The sequence below is a fragment of the Macrotis lagotis genome, chromosome 1 (genome assembly GCF_037893015.1).
Source record: "Macrotis lagotis isolate mMagLag1 chromosome 1, bilby.v1.9.chrom.fasta, whole genome shotgun sequence".
Lineage (NCBI taxonomy): Eukaryota > Metazoa > Chordata > Mammalia > Peramelemorphia > Peramelidae > Macrotis > Macrotis lagotis.
Window position 1 is genome coordinate 87,126,750 of NC_133658.1, and position 19,822 is coordinate 87,146,571.

Consider the following 19,822-nt stretch of genomic DNA (forward strand, 5'->3'; position numbering starts at 1 on the left):
TTTTCCTTCCTTTGTCTCCTGGCATTTAACAGTGTCCAATGTGAGGGTGATGTGAGGTTTGTTCTTCATTTTCAAAGATCATGACATCAGGGAGGTGATACCATGACAAGCACATGAATTGGATTTTAGTGACAGGGATGCTGTGCTAAGTCACTTTCTCCTCCTGGGTCACCTGGATATAGTGGCCAGATATGAACCAAGAGGACTAGAGATGGCCCTGGATGAGAGGCAATCAGGGTTAAGTGACTTAGCTAGGGCAGGTCTAAGTCTAAATTTGAACTCAAGTTCTCTTGACTTCAGGGCTGGCATTGTACCCACCGTATATAGGAGGTGTTTAATCAATGCTCACTGACTTGCCTTTCAGACTTAAAAGACCCTAAATTCTTCCTGAGTTTGGGAAAGAGGAAACTAATTTAGAATATGGCACATCACATGCCTAAGTAGAATACACATGAAATTTAACTAGTGCTGTTATAAAACTGAAACAAGAGTAAGGAATAATTAACAGTCCTTGTGGTACACTGGTATCCATACAATGTCAAGAAGTCTTTAAACATGACCCCAGCATGTAGAGTGGACCCCCTTTAATAGGTTTACAGAAGGACATGAACAAGATTCACAGAGGTTGAGTTGGCATGGATGGTTTGCCATCTTCAATGAGATCACTGATCCAGTTAAGGATGTGTCAAAGGATGGCAATATTCCAACAGAAATCAGAATATTTAAAATTATTATAAATTTGGGCTAACAAATGATTATCAATATAGCAAACCCATTCTGCTAGAATTAAGAGACCCAACAAAACTCTTGGAATGACCTTCAAAAGAAGATGCAGAGCAAAGGGTACATTAATAATAATCACTGGCATTTGAAGTATAGAATCTTTAATGTGTTCTACACATATTGCTTCATTTAAGTCTCATAACAACCCTATGAGGGAGGTACCCCACCCACCCAATTTTGTCTTTGCACCATGGAGTTCCCACTCCCTTCAAGAGACCTTTCAGATGCTATGTGACATAACTCAGATACAGACTAAGGACACCCATCTCAAACTGGATATTCAAAACCACTACAGCTTATCTACTTCCTATTTTTAATCACTAATTCATTTATTTCCTCATTCTAAACACTCCACATATAAGACTGGCTTTTTGCTTCCTGTTATCACCCAAATAGTCTCCACTGTGTCATAAAATCTATGTAGCAGATTCTATAGGTGTCAATGATTAGTCAGAGACAGAAGTGATTAAGAACAAAGTATATAAAATCAAAGTACATAGAGAAGTACTCTTTTCTTCCTGGACCTCAATGAATTATCTTGATCACTCACTGGGTTATTATACACCAGACTGTTGAGCCCACCAGTTTAAATGACTCATTAGTGGAGGCAACCCAAAAGAAAGGGCCTCCCGTTTTAAGGGATCTTTGTAAAAAGTTATGTAGAACTGAACTAACTAAATCCTTCATACCAATTCTGCAGTAAGCATGGAAAACTGGCCAGAAACCAGTTTTTGTTCCCCTTTGTGTTCAGGGAGTTCATAAGCAAAGTGGCTTCTGCAAGCATTTAGTATATGATAGAACAACCCCAACCTTTCCTCAGAAAAGGGCTTTCATTAGGCAGTGGCAGCATTGTGATAGCTTAACAAGCGATACAGCCATACCAATGTTTGCTCCCTGAATGGCATCTCTGTTCTAAGTTAACTGGCAAAGGCGCTTGAAGTCTTGGAATAGTCCTGTCGAGTGAGGCTTAAGGAAAAGAGCCAGGATTCCAAAGTGAATGAGCATTCAGACCATCTTCCCCTCTGCAATCCCTCAGAGCCAGCTTCCTTAGTTCTAAGGTCCCCTTCTCCCCAGCTGCTCTTTAATCATTTCCCTCCGGATGCCAACTGAAGAGCTTTTTATCCCTGTGGGAAAACAGGATTTCAGTTCTTTGATAGAGTCTGGGAGAAAGGATTGAGTGGTTAGGGAGGGTTGGTTGGTTAATGCTACTGTTAGGCTATCCAGAAACAAAGGAAAATTAAAAAAAAAAATAACAGTAAGGAAAGTAATCAAGAAATTGTAGAAAGAGGAAGAAAGGAACAAGACAGGGGGTGAGGTGGGAAGGAGATAAAATACCACCATTAAAATAACAAAAATTCCAAAGTCTGGACAAAATCCAAATTGGAGAAGTTCCTGAGAGATGAACTGGTATTCTATAGCAAAATGTTTTGATCCTAACTGCAAAAATCATCACTGTCTCTGCCACCATCACATGTTGAAATGAAGATAAGATTTGAATCTGTGAACCCAACTGGTAAACATCAATATCTCCATTAAGCATTGGGGAAACTGGAGAAAAGTTATCACACAGATAAAGTTGTTAATTAGTGTTTATGACAGTAGAACAGCAGTGTGGCAAAATGAATAGAGCACTGGACTTCAAGTTAAGAACAGGAGTTCAAATCCAGCCTCAGACTCTTACCTAGCTCTGTGACTCTGGGGAAGACATTTAACCTGTTTGCCACACTTTCCTCATCTATAAAATGGGAGCAATAATAGCGTCTACCAACTAGATAATAATTATAAAATGTCTGGCACCAATAAAAACTATATAAATGTTAGTTATTTATTATTAGCAGAGTTCCTTAACAAGCAGAAAGAAATGCAGCCATGGACAATACCAGTTTATAACAAAAATTAATTTACAAAACATTGCAAGGAGTTCAAATCTGGTCTCAGAGGCTTAATAATTTCCTATCTGTGTGACCTTGGGCAAGTCACTTAACCCCATTGCCTTACAAAAAAAAGTAAAAAAAATAAATATTAAAAAATTGCAGATAAGGCAGATGGATAATTATGTCATATTACATCACAGAAAAAAAAAACATTGAGAAGAAAATGAATATGGACAGTGATTACATAAAACCCAAATAAACCAGACCATCCTGAGAGTATTTGATGATAAAACTGGAAAGAAGAAAATAGAGATAAAATGAAATAGATCTGCTAGTGTTTCAAGGCATCCATTCTGATCAGTGATGATAGTGGAGCCACTGCCTCAGCCCCAAGTGTGCCATACCAAGAAGTGGCAATGGCATTTAAATGCTTGTGATGACTAGATAAACATGGGGGGAGGACCAATGATGGAAAACACAATTTTCACGATAGTCAGGGACCAATTTTCAAGTATCTCAAAAAAGAAATAGTCTGAAGGAATGAGGTTTTTTTAAAAGCAACCAAGAGATCAATAACAACTTCCTTCACATACCTACTTTCTTATCTTTATAAAATCCTTTTGAGTTTGGTCTATGAACATATCTTTGTTGGAAATAAGAGATGAAGTATGTTTTACCCTCATATCCAACCAGTTGCTAAGTCTTAACAAAATTGCCTTTATAATAGCTCTTGAATGTCTTTTTTTTTCCCTCTGCAACTTAGCCTCAATCTACTTTACAACTTCATTATATGTTGCTCCTTTCACACACTCTACAATTTGGTCAAAATGGCATCTTGTCATCCTCACATAAGACATTCCATCTCATCTCTAGTGGAATGCACTACCTCCTCCCCTCTGCTTCTTAGAATCCTGTTTTCTTTAAAACTAATTTGAAAGATAAATTTCTACATCTATCCTTTCTAGATCTTTCAAGTTTTAGTAATACTCCCTTATATTTTTTATTCATTTTGTTTTGATTTTAGATTTTATTGATGAATTTTGTTTTTACATCACAAGCATTTATAGATCATTTGTACTTCATTAAAGGTCTCTTGTAACAAAGAAAAGCAGTTAAATAAAATTAATAATACAATGATTCCTCTGAAAGTGAATATAGCCTTTCACTTCTGTAGCACCCCACCTCTCTACTTTTATTTTTGTTTTTTTTTATATTTTCTAATGTTTTTTATTCTCATTTTGTACAAATTTTTTTTTACATTAATAAAATATACTTGTTTACAAGTAAACAAAATATCCCTCCCCCCATGAATATATATATAGACTTGCTTGGGCAAAAAAGTAAAGGGGAGAGAAAAAAATTAAAATTAAAAAAATAATAATAGTAATAATTGTAGGTATGGCCAGGTGGCGCAGTGGACGAAGCACCAGCCCTGGAGCCACGAGCACCTGAGTCCATATCCAGCCTCATAAACCCAATAATCACCCAGCCATGTGACATGCAAGCCACCCGATCCCCACTGCCCTGCAAAAACCAAAAAGAGGAAAGAAAAAAAAAAGACCCAAAATAAAATAAAATAGTAATAATAGTAGGGGTGGCTGGGTGGCAGAGCATTGGCCCTTGAGCCAGGAGCACCTGGGTCCGAATCCAACCTCAGACACCCAAAGATCACCCCGCTATGTGGCCCCAGGCAGGCCATCCAGCCCTACATGCCCTGCACCCTCCCCCAAATAATAATAACAAAAAATGTGCTTCAGTCTTTGTTCCAACACCAACAACTCTGTCGTGAGTGGATCACATTCTTTATGATAAGTCCATCACAAAAGTTACTTCCATATGTTTCCAACGTTGCCATTGCTGATCGTAACTCCCTCCTTTCTTATTTCTCCACTACCGTGTACTATATTTTCTCTCTCCTTTCACTCTGACTCTGCTGTAGGGTCGCTGAGTGGCGCAGCAGACAGATCCCTGGTCCTGGGGCCAAGAAGCCCTTGAGCCCCCATACCACCCCTTAGGCCCAGAATCCACCTGGCCCTGTGGTCCTGGGCAGGCCTTCCAATCCCAGCCCCTTGCAAGAAGTAAAAAAGAAAATGTGTTATATCTGAACACTCTCCCCCCATGGTCCATCCTCTCCTCCTTAATTCACATCCCCACCCCTTCCCCCTGCTCCCCCCTCCTTCTTACTCCAGATGTCTATACCCCATTGAGTATATTTGCTGTTTCCTCCCCTAGCCATCTCTGATGAGAGCAAAGGTTCCCTCATTCCCCCTTGCCTCCCCCCTTCCATATCATTGCAATAGCTCATTGTAATAAAAAAAATCTTATTATGTGAAATATCTTGGACTATTCCCCCTCTCCTTTTTCTTTCTCCCTTTCCATTTCCCTTTTTTTCCTATTGACTCCATTTTTACACCATGTTTTATCTTCAAATTCAGCTTTCTCCTGTGCTTCAACTATAAAAGCTCCCTCTTCCTGCTCTATTAACTGAGATGGTTCATATGAATATTATCAGTATCATTTTTCTATACATGCAGTTCATCCTCATTAAGTCCCTCATATTTCCCCCATCTCCTCCAATCTTCATGCTTCACCTGAGTCCTGTATCTGAAGATCAAACCTTCTGTTCAGCTCTGGCCATTCCAAAAGGAACCTTTGAAATTCCCCTGAATTCACTGAAAAGTCCATCTTTTTTCCCTGGAAGAGGACATTCAGCCCTGCTGGGTAGTTCATTCTTGGCTGCATTCTAAGCTCTTTTGCCTTCCAGTATATTATATTCCAAGCCCTACGAGCTTCCAATGTAGATGATGCTAAGTCCTGAGTGATCCTGACTGCAGCTCCACGATATTTGAATTGTGTCCTTCTGGCTGCTTGTAATGTTTTCTCTTTGACTTGGGAGTTCTGGAACTTGGCTATAATATTCCTAGGGGTTGGTTTTTGGGGATCTCTTTCTCAGGGGGATCGGTGGATTCTCTCCATTTCTATTTTGCCCTCTGCTTCTAGAATATCAGGGCAATTTTCCTGTAGTAATTCTTTGAAAATGATGTCAAGGCTCTTTTCATGATTATGACTTTCAGGTATTCCAATAATTTTCAAATTATCTTTCCTAAGTCTGTTTTCCATATCAGTTGTTTTTTCAATGAGATATTTCACATTCTCTTCTAATTTTTCATTTTTTTTTTGGTTTTGAAGTATTGATTCCTGATTTCTGGTAAATTCATCAATTTCCCTGAATTCTATTCTTTGTCTGAAGGATTTATTCTCCTCAGAGAGTTTTCTTATCTCTTTTTCCATCTGGCCAATTTTGCTTTTTAAAGCATTCTTCTCCTCAATAACTTTTTGAACTGTTTTATCCATTTGACCTAAGCTGGTTTTTAGCATGCTATTTTCTTCAGCATTTTTTTGGATTTCCTTGACTAAGCTGCTGACTTCATTTTCATGTTTTTCCTGCATCTCTCTCCTTTCTTTTCCAAGTTTTTCTTTCAACTCCCTCATTTGATTTTCAAAGTCTTTTTTGAGCTCTATCATAGCCTGAGCCCAATTTCTGTTTTTCTTGGAGTCTTTAGATGTAGGAGCTTGTGCTTCCTCATCTTCAGACTGAGTATTTTGATCCTTCTTGGGCTCATTTGCAAAATATTTCTCAATGGTCTTCCTCTTATTTCTTTGCTTGTTCATTTTCCCAGCCTAAGCCTGTTTTTTGGGGTGCTTCCTGAGCTTTTGGGACACTCCCACAAGGGTCTCAGTGTGTGAGGTTCTGTCCTCCCTCCTGGTCTGTGAATGAACATAAGCGCCTCCCCCTCTGCCATGGGGCCGAGGTGGGGGGGGGGCCCTGTTGTTCTATGGGGGGCCCTAGACTGGGATCAGGATCTGAATGTGGTCAGAGCCCCAGAGTCCTGTTCCAGAGGCAGAGGACAGAGCTTGGCAGTCTCTCTCTCTCTTCACTCCCCTCCCTCAGCTCAATGGGCTCATGCCCTGGAGGCTCCTGCTTACCGGCTCTACCTGCTTCTGTTTCCTGGATTCGGGCTGCCAAAAGACCAAGCTGCTCGCTGTGTGCCTCAAGGGCTGGGCTCCATGCGCTCGCTCTGGCAGAGGTCCCCTGCTGTTCCCCCACTTTGTGCTGGTGCTCCCCGGGGTGCAACTCAGGAGACTCCCCCACTGCTGTGAGCCGCAGCTCCCAGCGTCCTGGGGCTGCCTCCAGGAGGCTGAAATTCTTTGGCTCTGGTGGGCCGCCCCTCCGACCATGGGGAGCAGAGACTTTCTGCTCTTTTCCAGGTTACCTTGAGTAGAACCGCCTCACTGGGTCCCTTTGTGGGTTCTGTCTCTCGAAAGTTTAGTTAGAGTCCTTAGTTTATGAGTTTTTATCAGAGAGCTCCTAAGACTCAATCCCTTCTTGTCGCCATCTTGGCTCTGCCCCCAGCCCCCACCTCTCTACTTTTAAAAAATTAATAGAAATCTATTTTCTTTCCCTTTCATGCCATTAAAGAAAAAAATTTTCAATATGTATAGGGGCAGATAGGTGGTGCAATGGACAGAGCACAGCCTGTGGAGTCAGAAGGACCTGAGTTCAAATTCATTCTCAGACACATTATCTTTGTGACCCTCAGCAAATCACCCAACTCCAATTGCCTTTTAAGAAAAAAGAAATATATATGTGTATATATATATACATACATTCAAATATATTTTAGAATATATGTATATATTCAAAATAAATTCCTTCAATGTATATTTTATATATAAAAACAACCATCTTGGTCTGCACCTTAAATTTGTAGTGAATTTAGACCAATACTATTTCCCAACTAATACAAAGAATAAATTGCAAATGAATATGTGACCTAGATTTAAAAAAAAAATTCATATGATAAACAAATTAGAGATACATGGGGAGAAATTACCTATTAGAAATGTGGAAAAGAGAAAAGTTCTTTTACCGAACAAGACTCAGAGAAGATAAAAGGAACATTTTTTTACATACAATTTAAAAGCATTTGCACAAATAAAACTATGGATAAAAGAGAAATGACTGGAAAAATATCTGCTCCAAGTTTTTCAGAAAGATCTCACTTCCTACATATGCACACATATATATGATTCAAATTTATAAGAAAAAAAGCCATTTACCAATTAATAAATGGTCTAAAGAATATGACCATTTATTAATTGATCAATGGTTTTTTCTTATAAATCTGAATATTCTAAAGAATATGGGGGCAGCTAGGTGGCGTAGTGGATAAAGCACCAGCCTTGGAGTCAGGAGTACCTGGGTTCAAATTCGGTCTCAGACACTTAATAATTACCTAGCTGTGTGGCCTTGGTCAAGCCACTTAACCCCACTGCCTTGCAAAAACTAAAAAAAAAAATATGAAGAGAAATATGAAGCCATTTATACCTTTATGAAAAATACTCCAAATTACTACCATACTAATTAAAATAATTCTGAGATTCCATTTCACATCTATCAGAAAGGCAAAGTTGACAATAATGGAAAATGATAGGTATTGCAGAGGTTATAGGGAAAGAGGAAAACTTATGACCTGTTGTTTGGACCAAAAATGGGTAAAGCTATTCTGGAAAGTAGCTTAGAATTATTTAAAAAAATACTACACAATTACACCACTACTAGGCCTATACTCAAAAGAGATCAAAGGATGAGGAAAAGGTCCTTTATGTACAAAAATAATTTTAACAACTCTTTTAGATTGTGGCAAAAAACTGGAAATTAAGGATGCCCATCAATTGAAGACTGAATGCAAGTTGTATTATAGGAAGGTAAGAAAATATTGTGCCATAAGAAATGGAGGAGAGGGGGAGGAGCCAAGATGTCAGCATGAAGGCAGTATTTCCTGGGAACTCCTTCCCCCACAAACTCCCAAAAAACAAACAAATGATGAGGGGCAGAACCCACAGAAAGACTGAGTGATACATTTTCCAAGTCCAAGATAACTTAGAAGTTCTTCAGGAAAGGTGTTTCACCAGGACTGGGGGTTGGGAAAAAAGTCAAGGTCCCAGTGCAGTCCAGCCCAGCCCAGTCCAGCAATCACCAGCAACAGCTTGAAGGGGCAGGGAGATAATTCTGCTACACCAGAATGAGTGTGGAGTAAGGAGCACTGGCTGCAGAATCTGCAGCGAGAATCTGGAGAAAGCAGTCTGTACCTCCAGAGATGGTAAGGGAAGTCTGCAGAGATTTCTCTGCTCTCCCTGGGGTAGGACTCTGCTGTTTGCCTACACTCAGACCCAGGTTGCAGTTTGGGCTTCCATACTAAGATAGCAGGATCCCTCCTTATAGCCCCAGGGTAGAGGAAAATGGGGGGGGGCATCTACATATCAAAGCACAGGCAAGAGAGCTTAAGACCTTGGAGGAATAAAGGTCCCAGTGAGGGAGGGGGAAAAAAAAAAGCCTTGGAAGTGCTGTCTTGGGCTGAGGAAATGAGTAAATAACAGAAAAAGAATCTGACCATAGTCCCATGGAAGATCAAAACACATACTCAGACAATGACAAAATCAAAGTTTCCATATCCAATATCTCCAAGAGAAATAGAAAATGCACTCAGACTATGGATGAGCTCAAAAAAGACTTTGAAAAGCAATTAAGGGAGATGAATGAAAAATTGGGAGGAGAAATGAGAGCACTGAAGAAAAATCATGAAAACCAAATAAAAAACTTGGTGAAAGATATACAAAAAAATACTGAAGAAATAATATGCTAAAAACTGGTTTAGGCCTAATGGAAAAAGCAAAACAAAAGGCAAATGAGGAGAAGAATGCCTTAAAAAGCAGAATTGGCCAGCTGGAAAAGGAGATAAAAAAAAGTTCTCTGAAGAAAATAACTCCTTCAAATGCAGAATGGAACTAAAGGAAGCTGATGACTTTGTAAGAAATCAGGAAGAAATAAAACTCTTCCAAAAAAAGCCAAAAATGGAGCGGCTAGGTGGGGCAGTGAATAGAGCACCGGCCTTGGAGTCAGGAGTACCTGGGTTCAAATCCGACCTCAGACACTTAATAATTGCCTAGCTGTGTGGCCTTGGGCAAGCCACTTAACCCCATTACCTTGAAAAATCTAAAAAAAAAAAAAGCCAAAAATTAGAAGAAAATGTGAAATATCTCATTGGAAAAACAACCAACCTCGAAAACAGATCCAGAGGAAATAATTTTAAAATTATTGGGCTATCTGAAAGCCATGACCAGGAGAAGAGTCTAGACTTCATTTTTTCAAGAAATAATGTAGCAAAATTGCCCTGAGATCCTAGAAGCAGAGGGTAAAATAGAAATCGAGAGAATTCACTGGTCACCTCCTGAAAGAGATCCCAAAAGAAAAACTTCCAGGAATATTATAGCCAAATACCAAAACTCCCAAATCAAAGAGAAAATTCTAAAAGCTTCCAGAAACAGACAATTCAACTACTGAGGATCCATAGTCAGGTTTACACAGGATCTGGCAGCATCTACATTGAGGGCTCATAGGGATTGGAATATGATATTCCAAAAGGCAAAAGATCTTGGTTTACAACCGAAAATCAACTACCCAGAAAAACTGAACATTCTTTTTCAGGGGAAAAGATGGACTTTCAACAAAACGGGAGACTTTCATACTTTCCTATTAAGATGACCAGAGCTGAACAGAAAATTTGATCTCCAAGTACAGGACTCTGGTGAACCATAGAGGGAGTGGAAGAGAAGGATTAACTATGAGGAACTTGATGATGTTGAAATGTTTGTATTCCTGCACAGGAAGAAGATATTTATAACTCATATGTACTTTCTCATTTATAAGAGCGGATAGAAAGAGCATATATATAGACAGGACATAGGAAGGAGCAGAATATAAGGGTATGATGTGGTAAAGGGATGGAGTCAATGGGTGATGGGGAAAGTACTGGGAGAAAGGAAAAGGAGATGAAGAAGAAGCTAAGAAATTTCCCATAACAGTCAAAAAAAGCTTTTTCAATGGAGTGGAAAGGGGGAAGGCAAGGGGAAATGAGTGAGCCTTCATTCTCATCAGAAATGGCTCAGGGAGGAAATGACATACACACTTAATAGGGTGAGGAAATCTATCTTAACCTAGAGAAAAGTGAGAAGAAAGAGACAGGATAAGGGGGAATGGGGGAAGGGAAGGGGGGAATAGGTGATAGAAGAGAGGGAAGATCAATGAAGAGGGTACTCAGATTCAACACACTTTTCGACAGGGCCAGAATGAAAGGAGAGAGAGAGAATAGAACAAATGAGAGTGGGGAGGAATAGAGTGGAGGTACAGCTAGTAATAGCAACTGTGGGAAAAATATTGAAGCAACTTCTCTGATGGACTTTTGATAAAGAAAGCAACTCAGCCCAGAGACAGAACCACTGAAATCTGAACACAGACTGAAGTACATTTTTTTCCTCTCTCTCTCTCTCTTTTCTTGAGGTTTCTCATCTTCTTTTGGGGGGGGGGGGGGGAGCAGTTTATGTTTACTTTTATAATACATTCAACTTACATCAATGTATGGCATGGAAACAATGCAGAGACTATCAGACAGCTTTCTGTGGGGGGGGAGGGAAGGGGGGGGAATTGTAGAATTCAGAGCCTTGAAAAAAATGAGTACATATTACTATTGTATATAATTGGAAAATAAATGTTAAAATATCCAAGAAAGGGGGCAGAGCCAAGATAGCAACAAAAATCCTGTCTTAGGCTCTCTCTCATAAAACTTATAAGCTAAGGACTCTAACTAAACTTTCAAGAGACAGAACCCACAAAGGGACCCAGTGAGGCAGTTCTCCTACTCAAGGTAACCTGGAAAAGAGCAGAAAGGCTCTGCTCCCGGGTTGGAGGGGTGGCCCACCGGAGGGGTAGCCCGCCAGATAGAAAGAACTTCAGCCTCCTGGAGGCAGCCCCAGGGCGCTGGGAGCCGCAGCTCACAGCAACGGGGGAGTCTCCTGAGCTGCACCCCAAGGAGCACCGGGCACAAAGTGGGGGAACAGTGGGGGCCCTCTGCCAGAGCGAGCATGTGGAGCCCAGCCCTCAGGGCATACAGCCAGCACCTTGGTCTTTCCACGGAAACAGAAGCAGGCAGAGCTGGTAAGCAGGAGCCTCCAGGGCATGAGCACATTGAACCTAGGGAGGGGAGTGAAGAGAGACTGTGAGTTCAGTCCTCTGCCCCTGGAACAGGACTCTGGGGCTCTGACCACATTCAGATCCTGATCGCAGTCCAGGGCCCCCCATAGAACAGCAGGGCCCCCCCACCTCAGCCCCTTGGCAGAGGGATTGGAGCTTGTGGTCATTCACAGACCAGGAGGGAGGACAGACCCTCACACACTGAGACCCTTGTGGGAGTGTCCCAAAAGCTCAGGAAGCACCCCCAAAACAGGCTCAGGCTGGGAAAATGAGCAAGCAGAGGAATACTATTGAGAAATATTTTGCAAATGAGCATACTCAGTCTGAAGATGAGGAAGCACAAGCTCTTGCATCTAAAGACTCCAAGAAAAACAGAAATCGGGCTCAGTCTATGACAGAGCTCAAAAAAGAGTCTGCAAATCAAATGAGAGAGTTAGAAGAAAAACTGGGAAAAGAAATGAGAGAGATGCAGGAAAAGCATGAAAATGGAGTCAGCAGCTTAGTCAAGGAAATCCAAAAAAATGCTGAAGAAAATAGCATGCTAAAAACCAGCTTAGGTCAAATGGATAAAACAGTTCAAAAAGTTATTGAGAAGAATGCTTTAAAAAGCAAAATTGGCCAGATGGAAAAAGAGATAAGAAAACTCTCTGGGGAGAACAAATCCTTCAGACAAAGAATAGAATTCAGGGAGATTGATGAATTTTCAAGAAACCAGGACTAAATACTTAAAAACCAAAAAAATGAAAAAAATAGAAGAAAATGTGAAATATCTCACTGAAAAAACTGATATGGAAAACAGATCAGGAAAAGAGCCTTGACATCATTTTCAAAGAATTACTACAGGAAAATTGCCCTGATATTCTAGAAGCAGAGGGCAAAATATAAATGGAAAGAATCCACTGATCCACCCGAGAAAGAGATCCCAAAAAAACCACCCCCCCCCTAGGAATATTATAGCCAAATTCCAGCAAGTCAAAGAGAAAATATTACAAGCAGCCAGAAGGACACAGTTCAGATATCATGGAGCTGCAGTCAGTATCACACAGGACTTAGCAGCAACTACATTGGAAGCTCGTAGAGCTTGGAATATAATATACCGGAAGGCAAAAGAGCTTGGAATGCAACCGAGAATCAACTACCCAGCAAGGCTGAATGTCCCCTTCCAGGGGAAAAAGATGGACTTTCAATGAACCAGGGGAATTTGAAATGTTCCTGTTGGAATGGCCAGAGCTGAACAGAAGATTTGATCTTCAGATACAGGACTCAGGTGAAGCATGGAGATTGGAGGAGAGGGGGAAAATATGCGGGACTTGATGAACTGCATGTATTCCTGCATAGAAAAATGACACTGATAATACTCATATGAACCTTCTCAGTTAATAGAGCAGGTAGAGGGAGCTTTTATAGTTGAAGCACAGGAGAAAGCTGAATTTGAAGATAAAATATGGTGTAAAAATGGGGTCAATAAGAAAAAAGAGAAATGGGGGCGGCTAGGTGGCACAGTGAATAGAGCACCAGCCTTGGAGTCAGGAGTACGTGGGTTCAAATCTGACCTCAGACACTTAATAATTACCTAGCTGTATGGTCTTGGACAAGCCACTTAACCCCATTGCCTTTAAAAAAATCTAAAAAAAAAAAAACAAGGGAAATGTAATGGGAGAAAGAAAAAGGAGAGGGGGAATAGGCCAAGATATTTCATATAATATTTTTCTTTATTACAATGAGCTATTGCAATGATATGGAAGGGGTGAGCAACGGAGAATGATGGAACCTTTGCTCTCATCAGAGGTGGCTAGGAGAGGAAACAGCATATATACTCAATGGGGTATAGACATCTGGAGTAAGAAGGAGAGGGGAAGGGGACAGGGGGAAGGGGGGGATGTGAGTGATGGAGGAGAGGATGGACCATGAAGGGAGAGTGGTCAGATATAACACATTTTCTTTTTTACTTCTTGCAAGGGGCTGGGATTGGAAGGTCTGTCTGGGACTACAGGGTCAGGTGGATGCTGGGCCTAAGGGGTGGTATGGGGGCTCGGGGCCTCTTGCCTCCAGGGCCGGGGATCTGTCTGCTGCACCACTCAGCTACCCTACAGCAGAGTCAGAGTGAAAGGAGAGAGAAAATATAGTACACATTAGTAGAGAAATATGAAAGGAGGGAGTTGCGATCAGCAATGGCAACAGTGGAAAAATATGGAAGTAACTTTTGTGATGGACTTATCATAAAGAATGTGACCCACTCATGACAGAGTTGTTGGTGTTGGAACACAGACTCAAGCACATTTTATTATTTTTTGGGGGGTGCAGGGCAAATGGGGCTGGGTGGCCTGCCTGGAGCCACATAGCAGGGTGATCGTTGGGTGTCTGAGGCCGGTTTGGACCCAGGTGTTCCTGGCTCAAGGGCCAATGCTCTGTCTGCCACCCAGCCACCCCTACTATCATTACTATTTTATTTTATTTTGGGTCTTTTTTTTTTGGTTTTTGCAAGGCAGTGGGGTTGGGGTGGCTTGCATGTCCCACGGCTGGATGATTGTTAGGTGTACGGGGCTGGATGTGGGCTCGGGTGCTCATGGCTCCAGGGCTGGTGTTCTATCCATTGCGCCTCCTGGCCATACCTACAATTATTACTATTATTTTTTTTAATTTTAATTTTTTCTCTCCCCTTTATTGCTCAACCGAGTCTATATTTATGGGGGGAGGGGGTATTTCATTTACTCTTAAACAAGAATATTTTATTAATGTATATAAAAAATATTATTTGTACAAAATGAGAATAAATATTAAATTAAAAAAAATATCCAAGAAAAATAGAGGAGAAAAAGATGATTTCAAAGAATCCTGAAACCTAAATCCTGGAAGGATTTCTATGATCTGATGCAGAATGAATGAAGGGAACAGAACCAACCAGAAGAACAATTTATACTCCAATATCATTATTATAATGAATATGATGAATAAAAATGAATGATTTTGAGAACATGTATAAACTTGATCAAGAATTAAATGAGTAGAAACCATGAGAATAACTTAAATAGCATTTTAAAACAATCAATAAAAATCAACAGACTGGCTTGTTCAAGAAACAATCACTGGATCATAGTGTCTAGGAAGCTGTAATGAAAAGTGTAACAAGAATGAAAAGAAAGGCAGGTAAGTTATGACAGCCTTTGAAAGTCAAACAGAATTTTCTATTTGTTGATGTTTATGAGCAGGTCTGACTATGTCATTGACCTGTCATGGACTCCTGTTAGCTCTAGGATTAAATACTATATCATCTTTAGTTCATCCTGTTCAAAAATATTTTCATGTAAATTTTGTAATAAATATAATTGACAGTAATTCTATATATGTACATATGTGTATATACATGTATATAAGGAACACACCTGCTCAAAGATTTCTTGCTGATAGAAATACAGCATCAGGGGTGGCTAATGGTGTAGTAGATAAAGTACCAACCTTGGAGTCAGGAGTACCTGGGTTCAAATCCCGTCTCAGACACTTAATAATGACCTAGCTGTGTGGCCTTGGGCAAGCCACTTAACCCCATTTGCCTTGCAAAAACCTAAAGAAAAAAAAATACAGCATCAAAAAAGTGGCAGCCACTGCTAAAGAAAGTCAGTGCTTCAAAGAGGAATATTCGTTTGTTCTTTTTTATCTCTGTCTAGGAACTATGATCAATATAATGACCTATTTATTTTTCATAGTTTTGTTTAGTCATTTTTCAGTTCTGACTTTTTGTGAACCTATTTAGGGTTTTCTTGGCAGAGGTCCTGGAGTGGTTTGTCATATCCTTCTCTGGCTTATTTTACAGATGAGGAAACAGAGGCAAAGAGGGTGAGGTGACTTGCTCAGGGTCACACAGTGTCTTAGGCCAGATTTGAACTCAAGATGAGCCTTCCTGATTCCAGGTCTGGTATTCTATCTACTGTACCCTCCAGTTGCTCCAGTTTTGTGTTTGGTTTTTTTTTTAGTTTTTGCAAAGCTTTGGGGTTAAGCGGCTTGCCCAAGGCCACACAGCTAGGTAATTATTAAGCGTCTGAGGCCAGATTTGAACTCAGGTACTCCTGACTCCACTGTGCCACCTAGCCACCCCTCAGTTGACCCAATTTTGTATATATACATACATATGTGTATTCTCTGCCATGACAGAATGTCAACTCTCTAGGGAGAGGAACTGTTTCATTGCTGTCTCTGTATTCCCAGAGCCTTGATACAGTGCTTGATACACAGTAGGCTCTTTAATTTGACTGTTGGCAATACAATCTTCATCACCTTTCTTCTTCCTCCTCCACTCCCTAACAACTATCACTCATGCAGAACAAGGTAAAAGAGTAAGCTTCAGTGATAGGGTCAACTGATGAGTTTAGCAGGAGCTAGAATGAATTTTTCAGTGTATCCATAAGAGAAAGAGGAGCTTAAATGGAGAAATGGATTAAATGTAAAAACCTGTTTGGCTTTTAAAGCCCTTTGAAAAGTGATCTATTCCTACCTTTCCAGTCTTCTTATATCTTATTCCCTTTCAGTCCTCTTCAACCCCTTGGCACTAGTCTAAATTTTGACATTCCCAATATCTCCCATCATCCTAATATCTCCCACCATCCCAACATCTCCCACCATCTCCCACCATCTCCCACCATCCCATCTCCCACCATCCCAACCTGCATCCCTGCTTACCTTAATTTGATCATTCTCCACACCTGAAACGCCCTCCCATTTCCCCACCTTCTAACTGGTTTCATACCTCAGCTATGTCTAATATTCTGAAAGAAGCCTTTTTCAGTCCCTTTTAATCCCAGTCTCTTCTCTGAGATACTCTGATTTACTCTGCCTCTATCTTGTCTTTGCAAAGTTGTTTGCATGGTGCCTCCCCCATTAGCCTGCAAACTTCCTGAGCTGGCACTGCTTTTTGCCCTCTGTAACCTCAGCAATTAGCCATGCCCAGCACAAAAGTAAACCCTCAATACATTTGTGGACTTCATTAGTAGAACTTAGTTACCAATGTCTGTCTTGCTGAGAAATATACTGGCATGACCTGGAGGTCTGGAAATGATGGTCTAGGGGGCCTCTTAAGGGAAAGACTTAAGTGCTGATATAACCATAAGAAATCACATGGTCATAATTTCGACCGACAAGGAAATATTCTCTATTATCTATGTTCGTTGAGTTTGGAACTACCTCGTCCAATCAATCAATTTTTAATGGGCAACAGTTTTGGGTTGCCAGGTAACTTTCACATATTAAATGCTAATTGCATTAGAAAATAACAGCTATAATAACAGTGAGCATATTAAGTACTGATATAGAGGACAGGTGGAAAGGAAAAGGTGGAGGAAGAAAACAGGAGGAAGAGGTAAAGAGAGATAATGGATAAAGAAGGAGAAGGGGGAAAGAGGTAGGGGGGAAGAGAAAGATGAAGAGGTGAAGGGAGATTGAGAGGGAGGGCAGGAACAAAGAAGGGGGAAAAGGGGGAGAGGGGAAAAGGGAGGGCAAGAATGAAAGGATGGAGTTCTATTTACAGATGAAGACATTGAGGCAGACATGGGTTGTCATCTGTCCAGTCACACCAGTAAATCTGAGGTCTGATGTGCATTTCAGGTCTTCCTGAACCTAGGTCTATCCATTGAGCAATCTGATATTATTTATTTTAAAAAAAAGTTTTAGGAATGCAATTTCAAGCCTTCAAGTCTTTTGAGGGAAGTAATGATTTTTATGTGGGTATAAAGTGAATTCTACCTCAAGTCTTTGACGTAACTAATCTAAATTGGCACAGTCTGGGTCTCCACAAAATAGACCAAGTAGTCTAAAACTGAATAACCCACCCTTCTTCAATTGATTAGCTTCTTCCTTTGATTACCTGAAAAATCTGTTTGCTAGTAAACCTTGAAGTCCACTGTCTGCAGGCTTTAGAGTACTAAAAGTGACTGGAACTGAACCAAGAGGCCCATAAAAATTAAAAGATTGTCATCAGAGCACCTATTCCAAAGCACAGCCTGGTTAGATGGGGAGCAATGTAGCTGCTACCACTCCTACTCACTGGAGCAATTGAAAACAGCAAATAAATCTAGTTATTACTTAGTTGAACTATTTGTATACTGAATAATAATGGAATTTATGAAGGGAATAAATCCAGTACATTGAATTGTTTCACAATGTAGAGCTATTTCATAAAAAGTCACATGTGAGGTAGGCTCTTTCTGTTCCTCCTCAGGTCACAAATCTATTCATTCCTGAAAACTGTAAGTTTTTTGTATTAACAGTGGCAGACTGGGTCTGAACAAGCAACGGTATGTTATTACTCTGGAAATTCTTGAGAAGTAGTAATGATATGGGGGCCACTTTAAAAAAAAATCACAGCTCTTTTGTATTCATCTATTATTAGACAATTTGCTAAAATAGGGAACTAGGTGCAGAATGAAGAGTATTGAACTTCAGTCAAGACAATTCAAATTCCACCTCAGACAATTGTTTGCTTTGTGATCCTGAAAAAGTCACTTAACCTTTCTCAGTCTATTTCCTCCTCTGCAAAATCAAGAATAGCACTACCTCCCAGAGTTATTATGAGGTTAAAATATTTACAAAGCACTTTGCAAAATTTAATGAGCTATGAGTTATTAATTAACTAGATGATTTGATTCACTGGAGAGGCACTAAGTATCATAAGCCCTGGATTATGACATCTTTTCTAACAATAGTTGATTCCTCCCTTCTCTAATCCACTTCCCTTCTTACAAAGTGATGCAATTCAACTAGAACTCAAAGAAACCTTTTGTTCCACTGTTTGGATTCTATGAATTCACACTCACCCACTGAATGGGACTGGTTTTATTTTTCTTTATGCCCCCCATATCTGGTGTGCTGCCTAGTATATGGTAGGCAATAAAATTAAGCATTACCTTCATTTGAAAATTCAGAAAATTATTAAGTTCTTTCATAATGCTAAAACTAATTAACAGGGGGCCTGGCACATAGTAGGTCATTATTATATTAGTAGGTTGTTATTATAGTATATATATTATAAATTGCATATTTTTATATGCTATTCATTTGTTAGAATGTTGTATGAGATTCTTATGGCACTCAATGATTCTGATTTGTTTGCAGTTATACTTCTCCTGAATCAAAGGAGCCCAAGGGTGGTCACCAATGACCTCTAGAAGTAGTTTCGCACTTCTTTCCAATCACTAAATGTAAACACTAAGCACCTACTATATATCCACTTGGTAGCTTAAATACTTGGACCACATAAGACAGGACTCATTGGAAATACTCTGGTGTTGGGAAGCATTGAAGACAAAACAATGGAAGCCACAAACACAAGCTTGGCCAACTTGAGGATAGAAGGATCCATCATTCGATGGACCATGGAGTCATGAAGAGTTGGACATGTCTCAATGACTGAACAGCATACACCCAGGCAATGTGCTAGAGTTATAAGGACAAAAACAGGCAACTTAGATCCTCAACAAGTGTACATATACAAAACAAAAATGAATGGGAGGAGTGCTGGGGAAAGAGGCAAGGTCTCATTCATTTAAATAGTTGCTTGAATCGAGCTTCAAGGAAATTAGAGATTCTAGTCCTCTGTGGTAAGGATGTGGCCAGTTTACTATAAAAAAAGTTCAAGAGAAAATAAATATTGTACAGAATGCAAAATGTACATAAAAAGGTAGTTTGGAGCCTAATTGTAAAGGGTGAACCAAACAAGGACAGATGTAAAGCAAGTTTAATAAACTTTATTTCACTATCAAGAAACATGACTAGGGTGGCTAGGTGGCGCAGTGGATAAAGCATGGCCCTGGAGTCAGGAGTACCTGGGTTCAAATCCGGTCTCAGACACTTGATAATCACCTAGCTGTGTGGCCTTGGGCAAGCCACTTAATCCCATTTGCCTTGCAAAAAATAAAAAAAAGAAACATGACCTCTGTGTTTTTAAAATAAGCCACATTAGCATTTTCATATAAAATGGGTCAAGTCTAAAATGTGTCAAAATCAGGCATCTTGAAAACAAAAATAACATAGAACACTTGTTCAATCCAATATTTAATGATTACCCAAGGGCTGATGCTGTAATGCC